Genomic DNA, 25,174 nt, shown 5'->3' with positions numbered 1-25,174 from the left:
TATCAAGGACTTGATTAACAAGTACCTGTTTGTGAACTATAAGGGAGTAATCAATGCAGTGCGGTGCATAGCCTGCCGTTCATGCCTTAGGCTTAGAACTGGAAACAGCCCATGTGCTAGAAAAGAATGTGGTATCATAATTATGAACCATCTTAAATAACAGAAAGTGAAATCCAGAAAAAGAAACCATGTGCTGGCATAGCTACCTGTGCAGAGGGAATACCGGCGAGCCTCGATCCGCCGATGCGGTGAAGAGTGGGACGCTACAGGAAATGGTGTATAAATACGATCGCAGCATGACGTAACATCCGATGGTGCACTCGGAGAGTATACGAAGGGACCCGAAGGAAGTTCAGGTGCGCGCGTGCGCAGTAAGTAATCCGGCACCCGGTTGGATGAAATGATATCTGTTGAGCCACATATCCGGCTGTTCCAATAAAATCTGAAAATCATTTGAATATTGAACTTTTCTAATTGATTGTGTGCCAGATAGACCTAATGGCAAATAAAACCATCAGCTGGGTAGGAGAGCAAAATGAGCAATTGTAAGTACACACAATATGATGACTGCAAAATATTAAGATACAAATTTTGACGGGAGGAGGGGTGCTTCTTTAAAAGATTTGTACCAAGTTTGGAATGCTATGCTCTATCTATTGCAGAGAGGATAACTCCCCAATCACTGAGTGTCTGTCTGTTGGGACCCCCACCTATCCCAAGAACTGGACGTAAATGGAGTAGTGGTCAATCATGTGCAATGATGGTGGAAGCTCATGGATTGTTTCCAGATCCCCAAGGGTTAAATGCGTTTATGTACTTGTATGTGGTACAGGTAGAATATCCGTATGGGCTGCAGTTGGCTAGGAAAGAGTTAACAGTAGTGATCAACCCTGGTGGGTTACAGGCAGAGGCAGGAATTTACAGTCAGTCTATGCGAAGCCAGGAGAGCATATGCAGCAGGGATAACAGACTGCTAAGGGAAAAAGTGAGCTCAATGTTCGGGACAGCAGATTGCCATAAACACCTTTCATATGATTCCGTCTAATGGCCAAGGGAAACCTTGAGATAGACGTCGGGGCCAGGGACGCACACAGCTTGTGAAGATAGATAGAAAGATGGACTCTGACCACATGTGGCAGAAGGTATCACAGTCCAGAAATGCTGGTGAGGAAGATCCCCAAGGGCTAAGAAAGCAAGAAAGGGGGATATGCCACCTATCCCAAGAGCCAGGGCTAAAGTTGTATCCGGTACCTGTGGGAAAGTTGACAACCCGTTAGGCCTTATCCTTTAAACCTGTTTCTAAATATTGTACAAACTGCCATTCACAAAGTTAAAGTTTGGTTTTTATGAGTCATGTGTCTCCAGGACTGTTTAATGCCCTGGTTCCAGAAGAGGGATTTCTGGACTCAGAAAAGGCCTGCTGGCCACAAGTGGAGAGCACCACATACACAGCAGCGCACAAGGACTGAGACACCCCTTGTCTGTAGGATGCCAGAGCGAGTGGGGACCAGAGCTCGCCCACGACTACCTCGCTTGGGCATCTTACACCTGCACACCTCTGCTGCATACATTCTTCATGGAAGAGCTGAAGGTCTGCAGAACACGCCACTCAGCCATCTCCAGCGGTCCTAATAAAAATGAATGGCGTGGACATGCCCATGATCGACCCCCACTTCATTCATACCTGGTTGTTGGGATCAGTGAGATCCCAGCGATCAGAGAGATCCCAGCGATCAGACACCTAGTAATCAATAAGTTATACCCTAAACATGATTTTGATCTGGTTATTAACAAACAAAACTTTGATATAGCAAAAATTAACCTTTATATATCTGGGAATAAGAAAAAGGGGATAAGAAGGGAGGAATAAAGGGGGGTAAGACGTTATACCCTATGACATTAACAGCACACTGACTCAGTGTGGGCAGCATGGTGGCTCAGTGGTTAGTACCGCTGCCTTACAGTGCTGGAGGGTCCTGTTTTTAAATTCCACCAGCATCTGCAAGTCATTTATATGCTTTTTCAGTGTTTGCGTGATTTTCTCTGGGTCCTCTGGTTTCCACCCACACTACAAATAAATACTGATAGGGCATTTAGATTGTGAGTGCCAAATGGGCAGTGATGATGTCTGTAAAGCGCTGTGGAATTTGATGGGGTTATATAACTTGCGACCATTATAAAGTGACTGGAATAAAACTCTTTAATTATTTCATTTCTGTGATTTACATTTTATCCAGTGTTCCAGTAGGTGCAAGGAGGAGGAGGTTGCGTTTTATATTTCTTTCGAGTGGGCAGTCCATCACATTGTAAGGGATAGCTCTGGTTTTCACTTAGCAAAATTTGATTTCTTAAAGGGAACCAGTCAGGTCCCTCGTGCCCCCAGAACCACCAGCAGTTGTATCTGAATATGTAAATCCCCTGCCTAGCAGTCCCTGTATTACACAAACAGAAACAGTGCTTTGCGAAAGTATTCGGCCCCCCACATATCATGCTTCAAACATAACGATACCAAATGTAAATTTTTGGTGAAGAATCAACAACAAGTGGAACACAATTGTGAAGTTGAACGAAATTTATTGGTTATTTTACATTTTTGTGGAAATTCAAAAACTGAAAAGTGGGGCGCATGGTATCTTTATGTAGGAAGCATGATATGTGGGAAAAGGTTGAAATGTTCCAGGGGGCCGAATACTTTCGCAAGGCACTGTAGTTAGAAAAAGTATTTCTAAAGCCTGTTTATGATATGTAAATGAGGGTTATCACGCCCATATGAGCGCGACAACTTACAATTGCTGGCGTCATTACTGGCGCTATACTTACCTCGCGCATGCACGCAGCTTCTTGCCCTCATATCATTGTCATAAATTTCAGATGCCAGCTGTATTATAGAGTAGTATCTTTATCTCGGATCTGAAGTAACTATGATTCCAACTGTTTAGCCCATTTTAGATTCAGCAGTCGATACTGACCTGGACCTATAAAGCAACACCCCAGCATTTATTTTTTATGTTTTCAATGCTGGAATGGCGCTTTATCCCCTTAGGGTTCTTTCACACTAGCGTCGGAATCTCCCCGTCGCAATGCGTCGGGGAGAGATTCCGACGCTAGCGTTTAACGCTTTGCACAATGGGTGCAGCGGATGCATTTTTCCGGCGCATCCGCTGCCCCATTGTAAGGTGCGGGGAGGTGGGGGCGGAGTTCCGGCCGCGCATGCGCGGTCGGAAAAAGCGGTCCGTCGGGAGAAAAAAACGTTACATGTAGGGTTTTTTTTTCCCGACGGTCCGCCAAAGCACGACGCATCCGTCGCAAGATGGATGCGAAGTGTGCAAATCCGTCGCAAATGCGTCGCCAATAGAAGTCTATGGGGAAAAAACGCATCCTGCAAGCACTTTTGCAGGATGCGTTTTTTCTGCAAAACGACGCATTGTGACGGATTTACAAAAAACGCTAGTGTGAAAGTACCCTTAGAGATCAAGTCAATTTTGACCTTAATGACCAAGCCAAATTTCATAATTCTGACCAGTGTCAATTTATGAGGTTATAACTCTAGAACGCTTCAACTTGTCCCACTGATTTTGAGATTGTTTTCTCGTGACATAATGTACTTCATGTTAGTGGTAAAACTTCTTCCATATGACTTGCATTTATTTGTGAAAAAAATGGAAATTTAGCACCTGCTACAATGTCCTCTTCCATATTAATAAGTTCTGTGTAACTCCGCCCTACCCTTGATTGGCAGCTTTCTGTGCACGCTGTGCATGGGCAGAAAGCTGCCAATCAGTGGTGGTGATGGGGGGGTATACAGAGCTCAGCATTTTGACCAACTGGTATATCTGTTGCAAATAAAGGTGTGATTTTATCAAAATGATATCAAGCAGCCGAGTAAGTGGCACCACTGGAATCAGGGTCTCTGCTCCTCCATCATGCAGCTCTCAGACTACATAGCAAAATCCTCGTGAGAGATTCTATTTAAATGCCGCACACTGTAAAATATACACCAATGCAATCCAGCGGCCAGCAGAATGAATGTAACGACAGGTTTCCTTTTAAATGCTCTCTTTTACAGGGAACACTGATCACCCATAAACACTTTTACAGTTATTTTTGTAACGTTTGCTCGCTACTACCCATGCTGTGTGCATTGCTGCCTGTGACAGACTTTTTGCCTACTTTGTCCTCAGATATGTCAGTAACATATGTCCCACCGCTGATATGTACGGGGACTGAGGACTACCACGGATTGCTCACTGTTACGAATGCTGCTTTATAGGTAATGCCAGGTGGCCCCTTCATCCATGAGGCTGTGGCCCTCCCTCGCCCATAGTTATGTGCACGGCCAGCCCCGGCGATTTGTTCGCCTCGTTACGCTATGTAAATTGCTGATATGTTGTGTACTGTCCTACAGTATTGGTTTTTTCCTCCTGTCAGTCTTTGTAGACTCGCTCTGGTTGTTACAAGAGGAGCTGTTCTCAGCAGCAGGTGCTGAGGGGAAGAGAAAGAGAGGGAGGAAGGGAGGGAGGAAGGGAGAGACTGGAGGAGAAGGGAGGGAGTAAAGAGAAGGGAGGGAGGGAGTGACAGAAAAGAGACACACAGGAGAGAAACAGGGGGAAAGGAGCGAGAGACAGAGGGGAAGCAGCCAGCGAGGGGCCACAGAGAGCCGTCTCCCCCATTATACTGGACGTTACACAGGTAAGACCAGTCCTACTGGGAATATGTGTGATTGGACAGGGGCGTACTGGTTCGGCAGCATCAAGTAGTGCCATTCAGTGTTTGCTCCAACTCTACCCTCTTTTCTTTCCTAACCCATGCTTCTTATGTATGGCAGATGCCTTCTATAGCAGACACTCTGCTTAAGGCTAAAGCCGCCCACCCGTCACTGCATACAGCTACATTACCGCCATGAGATTACCATACGTTTCCTATAAGATTAGTAGATGCAAAGCCTCATGGATAACTCTCTGTATATGATTACAAGGTACTGTCTATAATTATATGATATGCCAACCCATGCATTACGAGGGTCTGCGTCTTGTGTTCGGAGATTCAGTGCTTTCATCTACTCAGAGATGTGATTTGGAGAGGAGAGACAGATGGTGAACACGGATCTGCCTAGGAACATGAAGCTAGAAATGAAAAAAATACCCCAGAGGCCATAAACATTCATTGTGTGAGGAAGCATTGTAGTTTTATGATCTCCAGGCTCGATGGCTTCCAGCCTATTGGATGGTAAATGATCCACATGTAATTCCGAGAAACCATCCCCAAGGATGAACCCAACAGCTCACACTCTAGTTACCCGGTGCTCTCTACATAACAGTGTTGTGTTTTATACCTCGGCTGTTCTGGTAGTTCACAATAATGACTGAATCTCCACCAGTCTGTGTCTGGCGATTCCATCATTCCATCATCCCCACTTTCATCTTCATTCATGTTTCGTAAAATTGGGAGCTCTGAGGTCAGTTTCTTCGGCTTTTTGGTCTTTCGGTAGGGAGGAGGATGGGAGTGGCGGAGTGGCTCTTGCTCTCGAATGCTTGAGGTCTGATGCAGATGTCTACCGATCTCTAAATAATATGGATATATCCATGGAAAAGGGCCTCCTTACCCCATAGAATGTTCTACATCGATATTTCATACAAGAGGAAATGTAAAACAATAATCAGGATTTTCAGGAGGGGGCATGGTTCTGTAAGAACAGGTGTTTGGTGAAGCAATGCTGGATCTTCTAGTGACGTTCTGCTTGAAATGATGCCTTTGGAATAATCATACAGGTGTCAGTGTTTGCCGAGTATCACATTAGCAACTTTACTGGGAGGTATTAAACGTGACTGATTTCTAAAAGTAAAAATCTGAGGTGAAAAAGTGAGGCAGCGTGCCAAGAAACTTCAGTCTACTGTCTTGTTACCGACTGCGTGAAGTTTTATGTCGGTGTCTTCTCCTGACGTCATTCACTTGTGTCCTGAATATATTTTCTCTGCTTTCTTATGACCAGTAATGCACACCCTAATTTCTCATAGTCTTTTTTTAAGCGTTTATAAAAGAAGAAATTTGGGCTTCTGCAGAGATGCTCTCATAACTGCATGTTTTTTACATGAAGCCGACCATGCTTTCATGTGTGCTCCTAGAAGTAATCCGAGCACATTCCCAGCCAGCAAGATGCCAGAGACTGACTTCATATAGTGCTTTCAGGTGATAACGTAACCCTGCAGAAAGCCTAGGACTGATGATGGACAGCAAACTGCAGTACCGGACTTTTATTTTCATATATTTCAAAGGCAAAGAATAAGGCCTGGTTTTCATTTATCCCACAAGTTGTTCTTTCCCTAAACAATGCTTGTAAAAGTATGGAGGACAACCTAACGGCAGAAGAAATCTCATTGTTTTCTATGAGATCGTTTCTGGCACTCGGCCTATTGGTTATTGGGCCAAATTGGTGCTGGACCTGGATCAAAACACTTTGCACACTGATGTCTTGACTCATTAAGAGTCTTGATGAAGGGGTGTGTTGGGTTCAGAGGTCCTGGATTCAGTCTTAGACGTATCTTAGAAGTGGCATTCACCTTTGTGCGCCTCACCGCAGATCTCTAATGTTTCTAAGATAAGGTATGCCATAGTGCACCATGAATCGGATGAGAGGACGTTGCCGCGCCCTGCTCAGTCTTAGCTTTGCCCATTTTGGCGGAGGTGCTTGAAGCCAGAGTATAAAAAAGTCACAAAAAATGTGAACTTTTCAAAATGTTTTAAGCCAGATCATAAACACTTTATTGATTCAACCACAGAATTTTTTTTAATCCAGTTAAACATGAAAGGTTTCAAAGTGGAAGATAACCCCTTTAGGGACTAACATTGATGACTACTGTAAGAAAGTACATTTTACAAATGGGAATATCCCTTTAAAGAAGGCCTGTCACGTGTGCAAAAGATGTAATTAATATTAATTAAATACATTGTAAAATCCACTAACTCCCCTGATTCTGTTGTTTTTTTCCCATTTTGTACTCCAATGCAGAGATATTCATATTTGTTGCTATTGGAGGGCATCATGTGAAATCTCTGTTTGCTGCCAAACTGATTGTTTCTTTAGAGCAGTGTTCCCCAACTCCGGTCCTCAAGAGCCACCAATAGGTCATGTTTTCAGGATTTCCTTAGTATTGCACAGGTGATGCAATTATCACCTGTGCAATACTAAGGAAATCCTGAAAACATGACCTGTTGGTGGCTCTTGAGGACCGGAGTTGGAGAACACTGCTTTCGAGCCTTCTATGGGGGTGTGCGCTTTCATTTTACCTCCCAGACATTGCACATCATAGCTCAGTGGGGTCTGAGACTGTTGGCCTGCTATATCAACTGATGACCTACGATTAAAAGCATGTTAGAGGGAGGGGTGAAAATGCACACCCCCAGAGAGGACTCTCAAAAACCTCACAGTTGGTCTGCAAGCAGAGATTTCACATAGTGCCTCCAAAAGCAACAAATGTGAATATCTCTGCAATAGAGTGATATAGAGCAAAACTGAAAAAAGCAGCAGAATCAGGAGAGCAGAACGATTTTTACATGTAATTGAAATCAGTTTTTGCGTGCAAGTGAGAGGTCAATGTATATTATATTATAAAAATGGACACAAGTAGGGGTAGTGAACCCTGCTATGAATGAGTTTTTCATCTAAGAGGAAAGGAATACAAAATTCAATTTGTTCTGGAGGCAAACAGTTTTAACTTAATACACGAAGAAGCTATGATATGGATGAGTGAAGATGGATGATGCTTTGATTTATTGTTTAAGCAATTTAGTATAAGTCTAGACAGAGAAATAACAAATTCAGAAGATATTGGGCAGAAGTCCTGGAGCAATAGTAGGACAGAGGAGCAGAGAAATCCGTTAGGGGAGTATTTGTGAATGGAATCTGACATGTGTGCGAGATGAAAGGATTGGATGAGAAAATTATAAGGCTTTAATTCTCGCGCTAATTGGAGGAGACCGGCAGGGAGTAAGGAGGGTGGTTGGTGCTTACAGTAGATTTCATGGCGATTTAGATGACTGTGAGTCTAGATAAACTAAGCTGTTAAGAGGATATTGCAGTAGTCAAGATGAGGTGAGAAAGAGGTGAAAAACTAGAACTTTGTTGAGTCATGACCAAGAAGAGTTTATATCTGCAATATTCTCAATATTTGGGAATGGGTGAATCCGGAAAGAAAAATTCTTAATATAAGACTAAAGGCTGCATGTAAACTGGCTATAGGTGGTGAAACTGAAGCTGATCACACACATGAGATTTTTATCTGCAAAAAGTTCCAGGTACATTTGGGGAGATTCACTGAGAATCTGACTTCTGTGGTGGTTATACACATACAATTTACAGCAGGTGTGTGGTCTGCAGAGAAATGCCAGAAATGTCAGAGACCCTGATTTCAACAATTTAGAACGCAGAAATTATGATACAACCAAAGTTGTTAGATGTGGCAGAGCTCAGAAAAGCAACCCTGTTCACACCCCTGATTAACAGCTTTCTGTGTACATTGTATGTTGACAGTTAGCTGCTAATCATTGCTGGGGGCGTGGTAGCACCAGCATGCACTTGAGAAGTTAGTCTGGCATTGATAATTTCCTGCTGATAAAACACTCATTGTATTGAAACTGCACACAGCCCAGTAAGTGATACAATATAGGAAACAGGAATAATCCTGAAGAACACTCCCCGTTACACTACTTATAGACATAAGTAGTGTAACGGGGAGTGTTCTTCAGGATTATTCGGATATACGGGTGAGAAAACCAACTCCTACACAGTTCACTAACCATAACTATTAAACTTAGTTACCGTATATACTTGTGTATAAGTCGAGATTTTCAGCACAATTCTTTGTGCTGAAAATGAACCCCCTTGGCTTATACACGAGTAGTGTAAAGCATTCCGATACCGCAAGTATCGGGTATCGGCCGATACTTGCGGTATCGGAATTCCGATACCGAGTTCCGATATTTTTGTGATATCGGGAATCGGTATCGGATCCATATTAAGGTGTAAAATAAAGAATTAAAATAAAAAATATTGATATACTTACCTCTCCGGAGGCCCCTGGACATCACCGCTGGTAACCGGCAGCCTTCTTTGTTTAAAATGAGCACGTTTAGGGACTTCCATGACGTCACGGCTTCTGATTGGTCGCGTGCCGCTCATGTGACTGCCACGCGACCAATCAGAAGCCGCGACGTCATGCTCAGGCCCTAAACTCCTCATTCTAGGAATTTAGGACCTGAGAATGACGTCGCGGCTTCTGATTGGTCGCGTGGCGGTCACATGAGCGGCACGCGACCAATCAGAAGCCGCGACGTCATTCTCTGGTCCTAAACGCGCTCATTTTAAGCAAAGAAGGCTGCCGGTTACCAGCGGTGATGTCCAGGGGCCTCCGGAGAGGTGAGCATATCAATATTTTTTATTTTAATTCATTATTTTACACATTAATATGGATCCCAGGGCCTGAAGGAGAGTTTCTTCTCCTTCAGGCCCTGGGAACCATCAGGATACCTTCCGATACTTGGTGTCCCATTGACTTGTATTGGTATCGGATATCGGTATCGGCGATATCCGATACTTTTCGGGTATCGGCCGATACTATCCGATACCGATACTTTCAAGTATCGGACGGTATCGCTCAACACTATACACGAGTCAATTGTCCAGAACGCTGGCGGGAGGAGGGGGAGTGGACATCATACTCACCTTTCGTCGCTGCATCTTCGTTCCTGCAACTCCTTTGTCATGGCGCCGGCAGCTCTCCTCTCCTGTCCTGAACTGTCACGTGGTACCGTTCATTAAGGTAATGAATATAGATGCCTCTCCACTTCCATAGGCATGGAGCACATATTCATTACCTTAATGAGCGGTACCATGTGACCGCTGAGCAGAGGAGAGGAGAGCCACCGGACAACAAAGATGCAGGGACGGAGATGTCGGCGTGAGGAGGATGAGTATGGTGGGGAGGGCAATGTGAACCATGCATACAACCAGGGGAAGGAGAGAGCCGATCCATGGGGGACGGGAGGGCTGAGCAATGCAAGACCGGGGGAGCTGAGCAATGCAGGAATGGGGGAGCTGAGCAACGTGAGACCGGGGGAGCTGAGCATGCAGGAATGGGGGAGCTGAGCAATGCAGGACCGGGGGAGCCATGCATACAACAGGGGGAGCCACACATACCAGGACAGGACAGGGGGAGCCACACATACTAGGACAGGACAGGGGGAGCCACATACCAGGACAGGGGGGAGCCATATACCAGAACAGGAAAAGGGGAGACACTCATACTAGGACAGGACAGGGGGAGCCACATACCAGGACAGGACAGGGGGAGCCACACATAGCAGGACAGGGATGAGGGGGACAATGCATACCCGGCTTATACTCGAGTCAATAAGCTTACCCAGTTTTCCGTAGCAAATGTAGGTGTCTTGGCTTATACTCTGGTCGCCTTATACTTGAATATATATGGTATGTGGGTAATTTAACTAAACAATAGAGTACATTCAAAACATTACACAGACATTTAGCCAGAAGGCTGAAAACCTTGTGCTGTACAGCGTGGCAACCAAACAATCTGTACCTACTGTACTTTCTATAAATCTACCTATTGTCATGCCTATATAAACCGGTTGCCCCTTACCTTTTTACACCATGGAGACTGGATTAATTATATGAGTGTAATGTATGGGCTCGCCTGCAGTTCAGCACAGCAGTTTACAATCTTACAAACAATTACTCCTATCCCCCAACCAAATATACCTCTCCTGTCCCGGTGTGACCTCAATGAACTCATAGGAATAGTCTGTTCACAATTGTATTGAAAATACCCCAAACGTTAACCATCTGTATCAGCGAAATAGTCCTGAACAAAGTCTATAGGAGTTGAACAACTGTCCCGTACTATAATGTTCCACAGAAACTCTCTCCTGAAACAGTCTGGTCTGGAGTCCATTGCATGCCATCTTGGTCCTAGGTGTGGATTTGGTTTCTCAGTTACAAAGCAAACAGGAAATGTGACAACAAATCTGAAAGTTCTGGATGCTGATTTTGGCAATAATTGTGGCCTGAACAGTCAATATGCCTAACTATCTAACTACAGGCTTTATCATAACCTTATGTCTTTTGGCGCCAGAATGTAGTGTGGTGCGTGTACGGTTAAATACTGCAGCGGCACAGAGGGCTTTAGTGTTCTTACCAAATGGGGTCTGCTCCCGACAAAAATCGGTGTACATTGATGGATGCGGGGCACCTCCAACAGGTGAGTGGTACGGTTAATGCTTGTGGCTTAATTCCTCAGCGGTGTCCAACACCTCTCACACTAGGTCTCGGCCATTTCTGTCTCTTTGCAGCGTTCCTGGCAGAAATTTCCTCACATCTGGACAGGTTCTGGTCATGGATAAGATCAGCTTTAATTTGCAGCTCTGGTCTCGGTCAGGTGCTTCCACAAGAGGATGTTGTTGGATTGCTCTCCAGCGCATCCTCTCCCTGTTCACATTAGCTGCAGACTGCCATTAAGATGGCCGCACTTCCTCTTCCTGTGTTTCACATCAGTCACATTGTAGTCCCACCTCTGAGATTTCACAAGCATCTCACAGTCTTTCATCAATGCTTAGGCAACAGCAACATCATGTGGCTGGATAATAACATTACTGTAGAGAAGCAAATCTATTTACAACAGGTGCAGTGATGTTATATTGGGGTGGATACAGTTATACACAATTATACCACTCTGGTGAGCAGACACACATCACATATCTGTACCTCATGCTGAATTCAGATTACTTAGCAAAAACCTACACACAGATTCCATTTCTCAGACCTTGTTATTATTGCATTATTATTAGAATTTCTGACAGCGGTATTTAACTAGCACTTACCGGAAGTGCATCGTAAATCCCACCCATTGGTAACCCTGTCACATGATCATGGGTCACCAATGGGTCTGCATGACTACCAGAGATCTCCAAATGAGAGAATTTAGTGGCTAACATCCGCGCTAATGAACAAATGAAAATCCGGATATATTGATATAAAGGAATTGTTGCTTTATTCTAAACATTTCGAAGTCTCTGTATGACTTCTTCCTAAGGAACACAACATGTATACAACACATACATACATGTGGTATTCCTGAGGAAAAAGTCATACAGAGGCTTCGAAACGCGTAGATGTATACATGTGGTATTCCTGAGGAAGAAGTCATACAGAGACTTCGAAACGCGTAGAATAAAGCCGCAATTCCTTTGCATCAATACGTCCAGATTTTTATGTGTTCAGCAGCGTGGATGTCAACCACTAATTTCCCTTGTTTGGCTCCCGATATGGTCAATGCCTGACTTGTGGATCTGCGGCAGCCGATGTCCCTTTCAAAGGTACACCAGGTGAGCAGTTTTCTGATTAACAGATTCTGAAATTGTTGGCTAAGACCATATGTGCGCTTCTTCTGTCCTATGGTTTCTTTGTTTTATACTAGAGATCTCCAGCAGACCTCTATGGTTATCATAGCCAGATTGCTATGAACACCGCCCGGTGGTCGGCGCCATTAGCAAGTGAACATTTCAGCTACACAAAGGCGATCTGATCATCGCCTGTGTGTGTGGCACCCCAGGAGTCCGGTTGCCACAATGGCATTGCCTCCCTCACAGGGGGTGATGCCATGCCTGAAAGCAAGAAGGGATCCCTTTAGCAGGTAACACTGGCATACAACACTTTTCCCGACTCCAGACCAGAAGGGGGAGCTCTAACCTTAGTTTCAGGGGAACTTCCCTGAAAAATTCTGGTCTGGAGGCGGGGTTAGTCAGTAAGTCAGAGCTAGTCTTAGGAGGAGGAAGCAAGAGAGGAGAACCTGGGGATAGGAGGTGTGAAAGAGCTCACCACAGGTCTGAGCACCAAGGACCGGACACGGGAGTCCATGGTTGTTTGGGAACTGCAGACCCAGCAACTAAAACCAGAGGATCGGAGATTGCAGGTCTCTTGGTCCTATCTGATATCTGAAGGCACAGCGGGATACCAGTGCACGAGGGAGTGACACCTGGAAAAGGCTCAAGCTGCCTGCCATGCGGGTAGTGTTCCATTTTATGGACAGACAGTAGGAGGGACTTGAATAGAGCATAAAGCATCAGGAACACAGAGAACAGCGCAGCAGAGAGGCTTCCAACATGACCTGGCTAGGGGGATTCCGAATTGCTTTCAGGCTGCCTGGATCTCCAATATCACCTGTTACCTGTACTCTGGACTGCACCTTTGACCAGGAATTAAAGGTGAAGAAAACTGCAACCCTTGTGTCCTCTACTCCTTTTTCTGCAGCCCCAGTCCTGCACCCCCAACATCTACAAAGCCCCTTTACAAAATTGTACCAGTAGCCCTGGGGCCCCTCTCCACCTATGGGGAGCAGAACCATCCCAGCTGCATTACCATCTGCCCCAGGGGTCCCTTGAAGCAGCGTCTGCTATCTATAGCCAAACACTACAGGTGGCATCACAAACTATCCCCCACAAACATTCCCTCATCCCTTTTAATTGCACGCTCATTGCCACGGACTGGGTCACTGCTGCTGTGACCACCCCTTTAAGAACTGATTCTGGCCCTGTACCGAGTATCTCACGGCCCTAGTGGGTATTGCATGTGTAGCAGAGGAGATCAAAGTACTGCAGCTTTTAGGCTCCCATGGAGACTATTGAAGCATGCAAAAAGTTAAAAAAAATGTAAAAAAATAAATGTTCATATCATCCCCCTTTTGTCCAATCCAAAACAAAAAATATAAAAAAAAAACCATATATACACATTTTTGGTGTTGCCGCATTCAGAATCGCCCAATCTATCAATATATACTAGAATTAACCTGATCGATAAATGGTGTAACGAGAAAAAAAATAAAAATGCCAGAATTAAGTTTTTTGGTCACCGCTACATTGCAATAAAATGCATTAACGGGTGATCAAAAAAAGTGTCTACATCAAAATGGTGTGAATGAAAACATCTCAGCACGCAAAAAATAAGCCCTCACCCAGCCCAAGATCACGAAAAATGGAGTCACTACAGGTCTCGGAAAATGGGGCCATTTTTTTTTTCACCACTTACCGTAAGTAAAAAAGAACCTAGACATGTTTGGTGTCTATGAACTCGTAATGACCTGGAAAATCATAATGGCAGGTCAGTTTTAGTATTTAGTGAACATGGTAATTAAAAAAGAAAACCAAAACATGGCGCCCTCACGTGGCGATATTGATAAAAAAATAAAAAAGTTATGGCTCTGGGAAGAAGAGTAGCAAAAATAAAAACCGCAAAAATGAAAATACCTCTAGTCGTGAAAGGATTAAAGACTTGAGCGAAAAAATAAAAATGAAATGTTTTTTAGCTTTTATTTCTACGTTATTTACCATGGCACTTTTGCTTGACACTAAGGTTGCTTATGATTGCAGGATACCAATTATATTTTCTTAGGTTTTTAATTAATTCTTATTACAATAATTTTAATTTTATTTTACTTTCATTTTTCAACAACTTTATTTTTCTCAATTTTTTTTATACAATAAGTATTTTTTGAATGGGAAAACTTCAGGGCATAATAGAAGTGCCAAGATGGTCGCTCTGAGGACTTTCGCTAGGATCCTGACTGTCCTGGAAACCCATGGACATCTTGGCTTAGGCATATGTCCAATAGGGGTGTTGGATTAGACCTGTGCCACTACTGACAGTGACATCTGGGGAGGTAAATGGTGCCGTAATTATATGGCAGATGTCATCAACGGAGACTATAAAAGCTTGTCTCCATTTGCTGAATGTCATCTATTGAAAAGTGAAGGCTAACCGCAGTTCTTTAATGAAATGACTTAAGGAGAGATCATAAAATCTTGCCACTATGATCATAAAAAGATCTTCTCCAGTAACATTTCCATTCATATTTGTGAATAACATAAACAACTCTTTAAATCACTAAGAATATATTTGTCATCTGTCATCCAGCTCATTAAGTACAATTAATCATCATTATCTTTGTCACATATTGATTACATAACTTTGATTATATTGGTCACATATTGGTCATTATAGTATGCCAGAACGTGAAAACCAGGAGGCGGTGTCAAATATGAAACAGGTAGAAATCCTTCAATGAAACTTTATCTCATTTATCATCTTGTACCAGAACTAAAATTCTGGGACCAGCTATATTTTAAAGTGATGTATTTCGAGGTATATATAACTTATTAATTGCATTTAACCCCATTTTCTTCTGTAAAGGGAGTGATAGGGTCATTTTTTGCATTTTAGATTTCATTTTGCAATATAAATAACTTAATCACATTAGTTTCTCGATCAGTGGAACCAATGTGATACCAAATTTTTATTGTTTTTTTTATCTTGTATCATCAAATCATTTTTATTTTGCCATCGATAAACCTATACGAGAACCTGTTTTTGGGAGACCACAATATTTTTTCATATGTTTGACCTTTTTATTCCTTGTTATTCTGTTTTCTGAGCAGAAGGATAAACAAAATCTGCAATTTAGGCTTTTTAAGTTATTTTTTAACTGATTTCATAATAGCCTATGAGTGTCTATTTGTCACAGGCCTCCAGTAAATGTATATCACTGGAAACTCCACTAACAAGTTTATCTGTGGACACTGGACAGTTATCATTCCAGCTCCCTTGGACACACAACCACTCAGCTTGGAAGAAGACAAAATAAAGGCCCTTGGCTGCTCAGATTGGACTTGAACTCTTTGTGAGGTTATGTATGTCAAGCCCACGGTGATCCGGCTTACAGGAGTATAGAGACCCTGGGATCTAAGAGACATACACAATATGGTCAAAAGTAATGCCTTTCATTATACCTACAAGACTGTTTATGACATCCCATTCTAAATCCATAGATGTTAAAGGGAACCTGTCACCCCCAAAATCGAAGGTGAGCTAAGCCCACCGGCATCAGGGGCTTATCTACAGCATTCTGTAATGCTGTAGATTAACCCCTAGAGGAATCCTGAAAGATGAGAAAAAGAGGTTAGATTATACTCACCTGGGCAGGCGGTCCGATCTCCGATGGGCGTCGTGGTCCGGTCCGGGGCCTCCCATCTTCATTGGATGACGTCCTCTTCTTGTCTTCATGCTGCGGCTCCAGCGCAGGCGTACTTTGTCTGCCCTGTTGAGGGCAGAGCAAAGTACTGCTGTGCGCAGGCGCCGGGCCTCTCTGACCTTTCCCGGCCCCTGCGCACTGCAGTACTTTGCTCTACCCTCAACAGGGCAGACAAAGTACGCCTGCGCCAGAGCCGCAGCATGAAGACAAGAAGAGGACGTCATCGTAAGAAGATGGGAGGCCCTGGTTTGGAATGGGATGGGGCCAATTATAAAAGAAAAAGGATGGAACCAATCATACCAGGAATGCGATGGGGCCATTCATACCAGAGAAAGGATGGGACCAATCATACCAGGAACAGAATGGGGCCATTTATACCAGAAAAAGGATGGGACCAATCATGCCAGGAACAGAATGGGGCCATGTATACCAGAAAAAGGGTAGGACCAATCATACCAGGACCTTGATGGGGTCAATCATACCAGAATAAGGATGGGACCAATAATATCAGGATCGGGATGGGGACAATCATACCAGAAGAAAGATGGGACCAATCAAACCAGGACCAAGGTGGGGTCAATCATACCAGGATAAGGATGGGGCCAATCATACCAGGACTGGCATGGGGCCGTACATACCAGGACCGGGATGGTGCCAATCATACCAGTATAAGGATGGGGCCATGCATACCAGGACCGGGATGGTGCCAATCATACCAGTATAAGGATGGGGCCATGCATACCAGTATAGGGATGAGGGGGCCATGTATACCAGGATAGGGATGAGGGAGCCATGTGTATCAGATTGGGGATGAGGTGCCATGTGTATCAGAATGGGGATGAGGGGATAAAATATACCTGGATAGGGGATATTAAGTATAGAATTGACAATTTTTTTGCTTCAATTTTTTTTCGTAATTTCCACCTCTAAAACCTAGGTGTGTCTTAGAGTCCGAAAATACGGTATGTGTCTCAGCACTTGATGACCCCACTCTGAAACTTTATTTTGTGGTTCCTAAATGCTTCCTCTACTACTCACGGCTGATTGTGGGATACTTAGTAAGGCTAGGTTCACTTTGCGTTAGGGCAATCCATTTAGCGCATAGGCTAACGGACTGCACTAACGCAATGTCCCAAAAGGGATCGCGTTTGCCGATCCCACTAGCACAGATGCCCGATCTGCGCTAGCGAGGAACGGCAGCGTTCGAGGTCCATCACTCAAATGACGGCACATCGCTAGCGCATGCCCATTGTGGGCGTGCGCTAGCGATGCGTTCGCCATTGCAAGCAATGGCAGTGTTAACGGACTACGTTACACCGCGTTATGCCGCGGTGTAACGTAGTTCATTTAACGGGTTCACATAACGCAATGTGACCCTAGCCTAAGGAAGAAATTTCACATACTGACCTGTTGCAACTGTAGCGTCCTAATTCTGCACCACGCTCGCATTCAATGAGCTCTACTGCTTAAACCATTGTTTCACAAATGTTAGTAATAAAATAAATTTAAAGGAGTTCTGTGGATATAATCCGTGCTGCTGAAAAAAATGCAGGTCCATACGTGCTAAAAATTGGAAAATAGTTGTTTAATCTACGCGTTTCAATGTCCATTTCATCAGGAAATTACCACATACATACAGAGACAGAGAAAGGTTTCTGTTTACATAGATGAAAAAAAAATGGCAAGGTCTGGATCCCCCAGAGGATATCCCCAAATACGGCTACTTTCACACTTCCGTCTTTTGTCCGCCGTCGCAATCCGTCCTTATGGGCAAAAAACGGATCCTGCAAATGTGCTTGGAGGATGCGTTTTTTGCCCATAGACTTGTATTAGCGACGGATCGCGACGGATGGGCACACGTCGCATCTGTCATGTGACGGATCCGTCGTGTGTTTTGGCAGACGCAACGCACAAAAAAAGTTCAATGTAAATTTTTTGGTGCGACGTGTCCGCCATTTCCGACCGCGCATGCGTGGCCGGAACTCCGCCCCCTCTTCCCCGCTCATCATAATGGGCAGCAGATGCGTTGTAAAACTGCATCCGCTGCCCACGTTGTGCTAAATTTAGCACAACATCCATCGGTATGTCGGGCCGACGGTTTGCGACGGCCCCGTACCGACGGAAGTGTGAAAGTAGCCTTACTCTGGTCAAAGCCAGAATCTGCACCCTGTACAGGTCAAACCTCCAAGCTCCAACTACGCCTCCTACTAATACACCTACTACATATTGGGATGGGATCTTGGAGATGGGAATATCCCTTTAAAAACAGCCCAGTTGCCCTTAGCTATCAGAGCCCAGAACTTTTGCTCATAAATTCCTCAGGAAAGTTGAAAACTGCACTGTGATTGGTTGTCAATGACAACAACCTTAGACAGTTGTAATAAATAAGGCCCATAACTCATGTCTAACTAGATTTGGCCGTGAACTGAGAACCTTGAAAATAAGTAAGATGATCATTCTTGACAGTGCAAAGAAGCAGATTTATTAAATGCAACTTAAAACGATGGTTACTCTTTAAGTGGATTTTCAAGGACCTTTCAAATTTTGGAAGAGCGTGAGGATTAATATAATCATTATTTACCACTCACCCTGAAACTATGGTGGTCTTACTGGGACCAGAAGTAATGAGATCCCATAAATTAGTAATCTGGCCACTGCAGCGAATTATTAGTCTCAGTGGTCACATGTCATACATGGCCAATGATTGGCTGACAGGTGACTGATGGTCAGGAAGTCATCACCTCTTGTCACAGTAGTGATGGCAGTAGTGACTCTCAGCGGTAAGTAATGATTATTTCATTATTTTTTTCTACTTATTTGACACATTTTAAAACATTTTGGAAAACCCAAAATAAAGCAGCTAGTGAGATGACTATATCAGATTTGTTAGGTTTTTACTCCCCTGGCACACCTGTTTGCATAGTATAGAGCATGTGCACCGCTTCAGGTTTTGCTGTAGGGACAGCTCGGTAAAGGGGTTTTCTGGACAATGGTTCATGCACAAAGCAGATTAGCTCAGAAAATGCTACATTTATCTGTATATTACACAGGCAAAATATCCAAAGACTTTGTCACCTACCGTATACTCCTCATGGCTCAACGTAATGCCGAGTACACCAGTCTGCGAATGGCTAAAGATAAGAATCCATGTCATGAAACATAAGAACATTCGTCTAGGTATTTAGAAGTATTGATCAGGAGATAATGCCCAAGGGGAGCAGTGTTTGCTGAATGATTGGTGATCGAGACACCTGTATTTATATGTGAGCATTGTCTGTGGATCAAGTCCTTTCAGGAAATAAATTCTTCTTCTCCAAGAACTTCCAAGCCTGAGTACAGAGGGCTGAAAGATGCTAGCCCTACGTTATTTGGGGAAAAACAGGTGACAGGTTCCCTTCAACTGTGTAGGAAAATGCAGCAGACTTTCCTTTATAAAGAGCCAGCATAAAAATACTGTAATGCACCTTTTTTTACAATGGGTTTCCATTGTCTACAAATGCCTAGGTAAACATTCGCTATCCTCTGTCCATAAATCCTGTGGCCTCTGTCAGGCATATGCCCAATGAGCATATACAGTGCGGCAAAAAAGTATTTAGTCAGTCAGCAATAGTGCAAGTTCCACCACTTAAAAAGATGAGAGGCGTCTGTAATTTACATCATTGGTAGACCTCAACTATGGGAGACAAACTGAGAAAAAAAATCCAGAAAATCACATTTTCTGTTTTTTTTATCATTTTATTTGCATATTATGGTGGAAAATAAGTATTTGGTCAGAAACATAAATCAAGATTTCAGGCTCTCACAGACCTGTAGCTTCTTCTTTAAGAGTCTCCTCTTTCCTCCACTCATTACCTGTAGTAATGGCACCTGTTTAAACTTGTTATTAGTATAAAAAGACACCTGTGCACACCCTCAAACAGTCTGACTCCAAACTCCACTATGGTGAAGACCAAATAGCTGTCAAAGGACACCAGAAACAAAATTGTAGCCCTGCACCAGGCTGGGAAGACTGAATCTGCAATAGCCAACCAGCTTGGAGTGAAAAAATCAACAGTGGGAGCAATAATTAGAAAATGGAAGACATACAAGACCACTGATAATCTCCCTCGATCTGGGGCTCCATGCAAAATCCCACCCCGTGGGGTCAGAATGATCACAAGAACGGTGAGCAAAAATCCCAGAACCACGCGGGGTACCTAGTGAATGAACTGCAGGGAGCTGGGACCAATGTAACAAGGCCTACCATAAGTAACACACTACGCCACCATGGACTCAGATCCTGCAGTGCCAGACGTGTCCCACTGCTTAAGCCAGTACATGTTCGGGCCCGTCTGAAGTTTGCTAGAGAGCATTTGGATGATCCAGAGGAGTTTGGGGAGAATGTCCTATGGTCTGATGAAACCAAACTGGAACTGTTTGGTAGAAACACAACTTGTCGTGTTTGGAGGAAAAAGAATACTGAGTTGCATCCATCAAACACCATACCTACTGTAAAGCATGGTGGTGGAAACATCATGCTTTGGGGCTGTTTCTCTGCAAAGGGGCCAAGACAACTGATCCGGGTACATGAAAGAATGAATGGGCCCATGTATCGTGAGATTTTGAGTGCAAACCTCCTTCCATCAGCAAGGGCATTGAAGATAAAACGTGGATGGGTCTTTCAACATGACAATGATCCAAAGCACACTGCCAGGGCAACAAAGGAGTGGCTTCGTAAGAAGCATTTCAAGGTCCTGGAGTGGCCTAGCCAGTCTCCAGATCTCAACCCTATAGAAAACCTTTGGAGGGAGTTGAAAGTCCGTGTTGCCAAGCGAAAAGCCAAAAACATCACTGCTCTAGAGGAGATCTGCATGGAGGAATGGGCCAACATACCAACAACAGTGTGTGGCAACCTTGTGAAGACTTACAGAAAACGTTTGACCTCTGTCATTGCCAACAAAGGATATATTACAAAGTATTGAGATGAAATTTTGTTTCTGACCAAATACTTATTTTCCACCATAATATGCAAATAAAATGTTAAAAAAACAGACAATATGATTTTCTGGATTTTTTTTTCTCAGTTTGTCTCCCATAGTTGAGGTCTACCTATGATGTAAATTACAGACGCCTCTCATCTTTTTAAGTGGTGGAACTTGCACTATTGCTGACTGACTAAATACTTTTTTGCCCCACTGTACATCTGACAGTTGTCATGAAAGTAAGGTGTCCATAGCCTCAGTCACAAGTCATCATGTAATACTAAGGTGTCCATAGCCTCAGTCACAAGTCATCATGTAGTACTAAGGTGTCCATAGCCTCAGTCACAAGTCATCATGTAGTACTAAGGTGTCCATAGCCTCAGTCACAAGTCATCATGTAGTACTAAGGTGTCCATAGCCTCAGTCACAAGTCATCATGTAGTACTAAGTTGTCCATAGCCTCAGTCACAAGTCATCATGTAGTACTAAGGTGTCCATAGCCTCAGTCACAAGTCATCATGTAGTACTAAGTTGTCCATAGCCTCAGTCACAAGTCATCATGTAGTACTAAGGTGTCCATAGCCTCAGTCACAAGTCATCATGTAGTACTAAGGTGTCTATAGCCTCAGTCACAAGTCATCATGTAGTACTAAGGTGTCCATAGCCTCAATCACAAGTCATCATGTAGTACTAAGGTGTCCATAGCCTCAGTCACAAGTCATCATGTAGTAATAAGGTGGCCATAGCCTCAGTCACAAGTCATCATGTAGTTCTAAGGTGTCCATAGCCTCAGTCACAAGTCATCATGTAGTACTAAGGTGTCCATAGCCTCAGTCACAAGTCATCATGTAGTTCTAAGGTGTCCATAGCCTCAGTCACAAGTCATCATGTAATTCCTATTACCATAACAGTAAAGGATAGGAGCTTTTTTCTCTTATTATGAAAATGCATAAATTTCAGGAAAAATGCCAGATGATGACCATAATCCTACTTACCAACAGTTTCTCTGCAAAATACAGATATTTAAAACTGTCACCTTGGAGATCACCATTTTCTTGCAGATATAGGGTTAATTTGCAGGTAAAAAGAGTTACAATGCTGCCAAGCCGCTTTACTGAAAGTTCGACTACCAGGAGAAAAGGAACTTATCTCCTCCAGGGAGACACCGGCTTTCAGTTGTAGGGGAGGTACATGGAGCAGCTACAGTCACTGCTCACAGCACGGCTCACTATAGTATGAGCAGCAGATATAAGCACGCCCCTGCACTTTGAAGGCATGCTTACAGCTGCTGCTCATAGTATAGTGAGTGGTGCTCTGAGCAGTGACTGTAGCTGCTCCATGTGCCTCCCTTATGACTCAAAGCCGGTGGCTTCATGGAGGAGATAAGTTCCCGGTAGTCACTCTTTCAGTAAAACAGCTTGGCAGCCTTGTAACTCTTGTCAGACAGTGAGGAAGATCACATACAAAGGTCGGTATGTGTCCACCAGGATGCATATAGAGACATATTAAGTTCGCTGGAGCGCATTGTAATTACAGCAAAACCTCTGTGATTACAAGGCAAAGTAAAAGTAAGTGTGGATTTGGTCAAAAAAGTTGACCAAGCCAGATTTCAGAAAAACCTGACATGGGCTTTTATTTTTGGAGGGATTTGCAGGTTTGGTAGTGGGGTTAATCCCTCCCTCCACTATGGGTTTTGGGAGTGGCTCTATATCCACGATTCCCATTTAAACTCTTAGTTTTGTCAGTTTTGGTTTTGCAAGCTGTAGAGCTGGAGGCTCTGTGCAACCCGGGCCTGTTTGAAGCTAACACAGAGCCAAGGACTTCAAAGCAGCTGACGCACCCAAGAGGGACGGCAATACCATTGCCCACGGCAACAGGTTGGATCTTTTGAGGACCCGGCTGCAAACCAGAGGATATTGTATTCCTATTTATGTGAGTTCTTGGAATAAAGGCATTTTAAGTTGAACTTTCTTTGGTCCCTGCCTTTCTGTCACACTGTGTAAACCCCTCTGCACTACACACTATTTACCTGAAGCAATGACCCTATATCTGCAGGTAAATAGTATTTTCCAAGGTGACAGATTCCCGTTAAGCCCCAACCCAACTACCACCATGAAATAGCCTGCACCCCAAATGCATAAGAATAACCTCCCCCAAATAAGATGCCTGTTGGGAATTTTGGCAAGTATGCATTATTTATAGGGTATAAGGAAATTGAAAAGTGAATTCATGAAAGCCCCTTTCAGATGAAACATTGCAGAAATGTGTGCAACAAATGTGCTGCACGTGAATATACTGGAAAGGAACAAGATGCTGCGGCAAACAGAAAGACATCGCTCTATTCCCAATGTGTGCCGATCTCCAGAAGCTCTAGTTGTGTTCTGACAACTGATGATCACACGGCATTTCAGCCGCTCAGAGCGTTTCTTATGCTCCGATGGTTCATTTGAGCTCTACTGAAATACAGAGAGTGATAAATAAAGCTGTGTGATAGGGGCTGAGAAAGCGTTACATACATCAACACTTGTTTCCTCCCTTTGGGCACTGCAAACACCATTTACCAGGGTAGTCATTTTTTACCAATATCTTCTTATTTTCACCCGTTCCAAACAGCATCGTGTGCACAAATAAGTACACTAATAATCCTGGTACTGATCATGACAATGCATGTTATACACCAAGCGAGACGGTAAGCCTTTCTCTGAGTATTTCATTGTTTTATAGGCAGTCCAGAGCAGGACACGTAATATTAAAAAAGCTCGCCTACTGGCACTCCAATTCATTGGCTAAACCTGTGTAAACCTATATGTAATGTAGTGTAATAATTGTATTTATATAGCGCTAATATATTCTTCAGCACTTTACGTGTAGGTGCACCAATATGCTCACTGACCACCAATTTCCCCGATGGCCAGCAATGTCCTCCTCCTCTTCTGGGTCATGTGACCCTGTAACGGGGTCTACCAAGCTGGCGTACCTCTTTCAGTACCACCCCGTGTTTCAGGAGGTCCCCTCTGCTTTGCTGGAGTCTGAATGAAGGACGCTGGCTGGAATTGCTTGGTTACATGGGCGCATATAAAAGATCACTGCTTCTCCACGTATTTCCAGTCTGACAACACTTTACTCACAGGACACAGAATATATCACACAGATACAGAGGGCAGGCCAATAGAAAAGCAGCAGGCCAGTCATACATTACAATAGCCACAGGTGGCCGGAGCCTGCCGATATTTACTGTGGGAATTACAAAGGTGGGGGGCAGACAAAAGGGGAATATCGTGTCCCCTCTGCCCAGGGGCGCAGCCTGCGGGCTGATGCATTAGGGACATGCATCTCACATGGAACCTATTATACATACATATAACTGCACAACATATTCTGGGTGCTGAGTGGTTCTGTAACACATAACAGACCCCAATTCCAGCTCACTGTCTCATTCTTGGGTCGATGTGTGAGCTGGAAGTCGCTTTTACGATGCAAGTCTATGTAAGCGCATTCTGACACCCCACATACTTACGTTGTAAAAGTAACTTATGGCTCACATATACGCCCCCGCATGAGCCGATGAGTCTGAATAACCGTCCCGTGATTGAGGAGAGGGCGGGAGAAGCTCTGGAAACCGGGCAAGATGGATGTTTTGTGGGTATATCAATGTACCTACATGACATGGGGCAGCAAAGTGGCTCAGTGGTTAGCACTGTTATTTTGCAGTGCTGCGAAAATGGGTTCACATCCCACCAAGGACAACATCTGCAAAGCATTTTTTGGGAGGGTTTCAAGCACGTCTTGAGCACATGTCCTCTGGGTGAATTCGCCTACAGAACATTTATTATAGAAAAATTCTGTTACTTCTTTACTCATATAAAGAGGTCTTAGAGAAATCCATGGGCCTGCGCCAAAACACCTTCATTCAGGTGAAGGATCATTTTTGCTATGTGTGACTGGTCGAGGTATTTTTAGACAGCTCATGTTGTGACAACCTTACACTCTGTCTCAGGGCTGAGAACTTATTTTTGTGTGCTACTTCTAGGCTGAATTTGCAGGATTATGAAGAACATCAATATTCCATGTTTGCATGGAAAAAGCAACAACATTTCATGAATCTACTTTGAGTAGAAG

The 25,174-nt window shown here is 43.8% G+C and overlaps 1 protein-coding gene across 2 annotated transcripts in view; it reads left to right on the top strand.

Annotated features, from left to right (window-relative positions):
- Positions 1–4,484: 4,484 nt before the first annotated feature.
- SMPD3 (sphingomyelin phosphodiesterase 3) overlaps positions 4,485–25,174 on the top strand; it is a 347,664-nt gene continuing 326,974 nt past the window's right edge. Inside the window, exon 1 of one of the 2 annotated variants that reach the window (XM_069740342.1) lies at positions 4,485–4,689. The gene's annotated coding sequence lies outside the window, so the exon portion shown is untranslated. The remainder of the gene's footprint in view (positions 4,690–25,174) is intronic. The other variant, XM_069740343.1, reaches the window with a different exon arrangement.

This window comes from Ranitomeya imitator, chromosome 9 (assembly GCF_032444005.1).
Source record: "Ranitomeya imitator isolate aRanImi1 chromosome 9, aRanImi1.pri, whole genome shotgun sequence".
Lineage (NCBI taxonomy): Eukaryota > Metazoa > Chordata > Amphibia > Anura > Dendrobatidae > Ranitomeya > Ranitomeya imitator.
The sequence above is the reverse complement of the archived record's forward strand: the minus strand, read 5'-3'. Positions and strand labels throughout refer to the sequence as shown.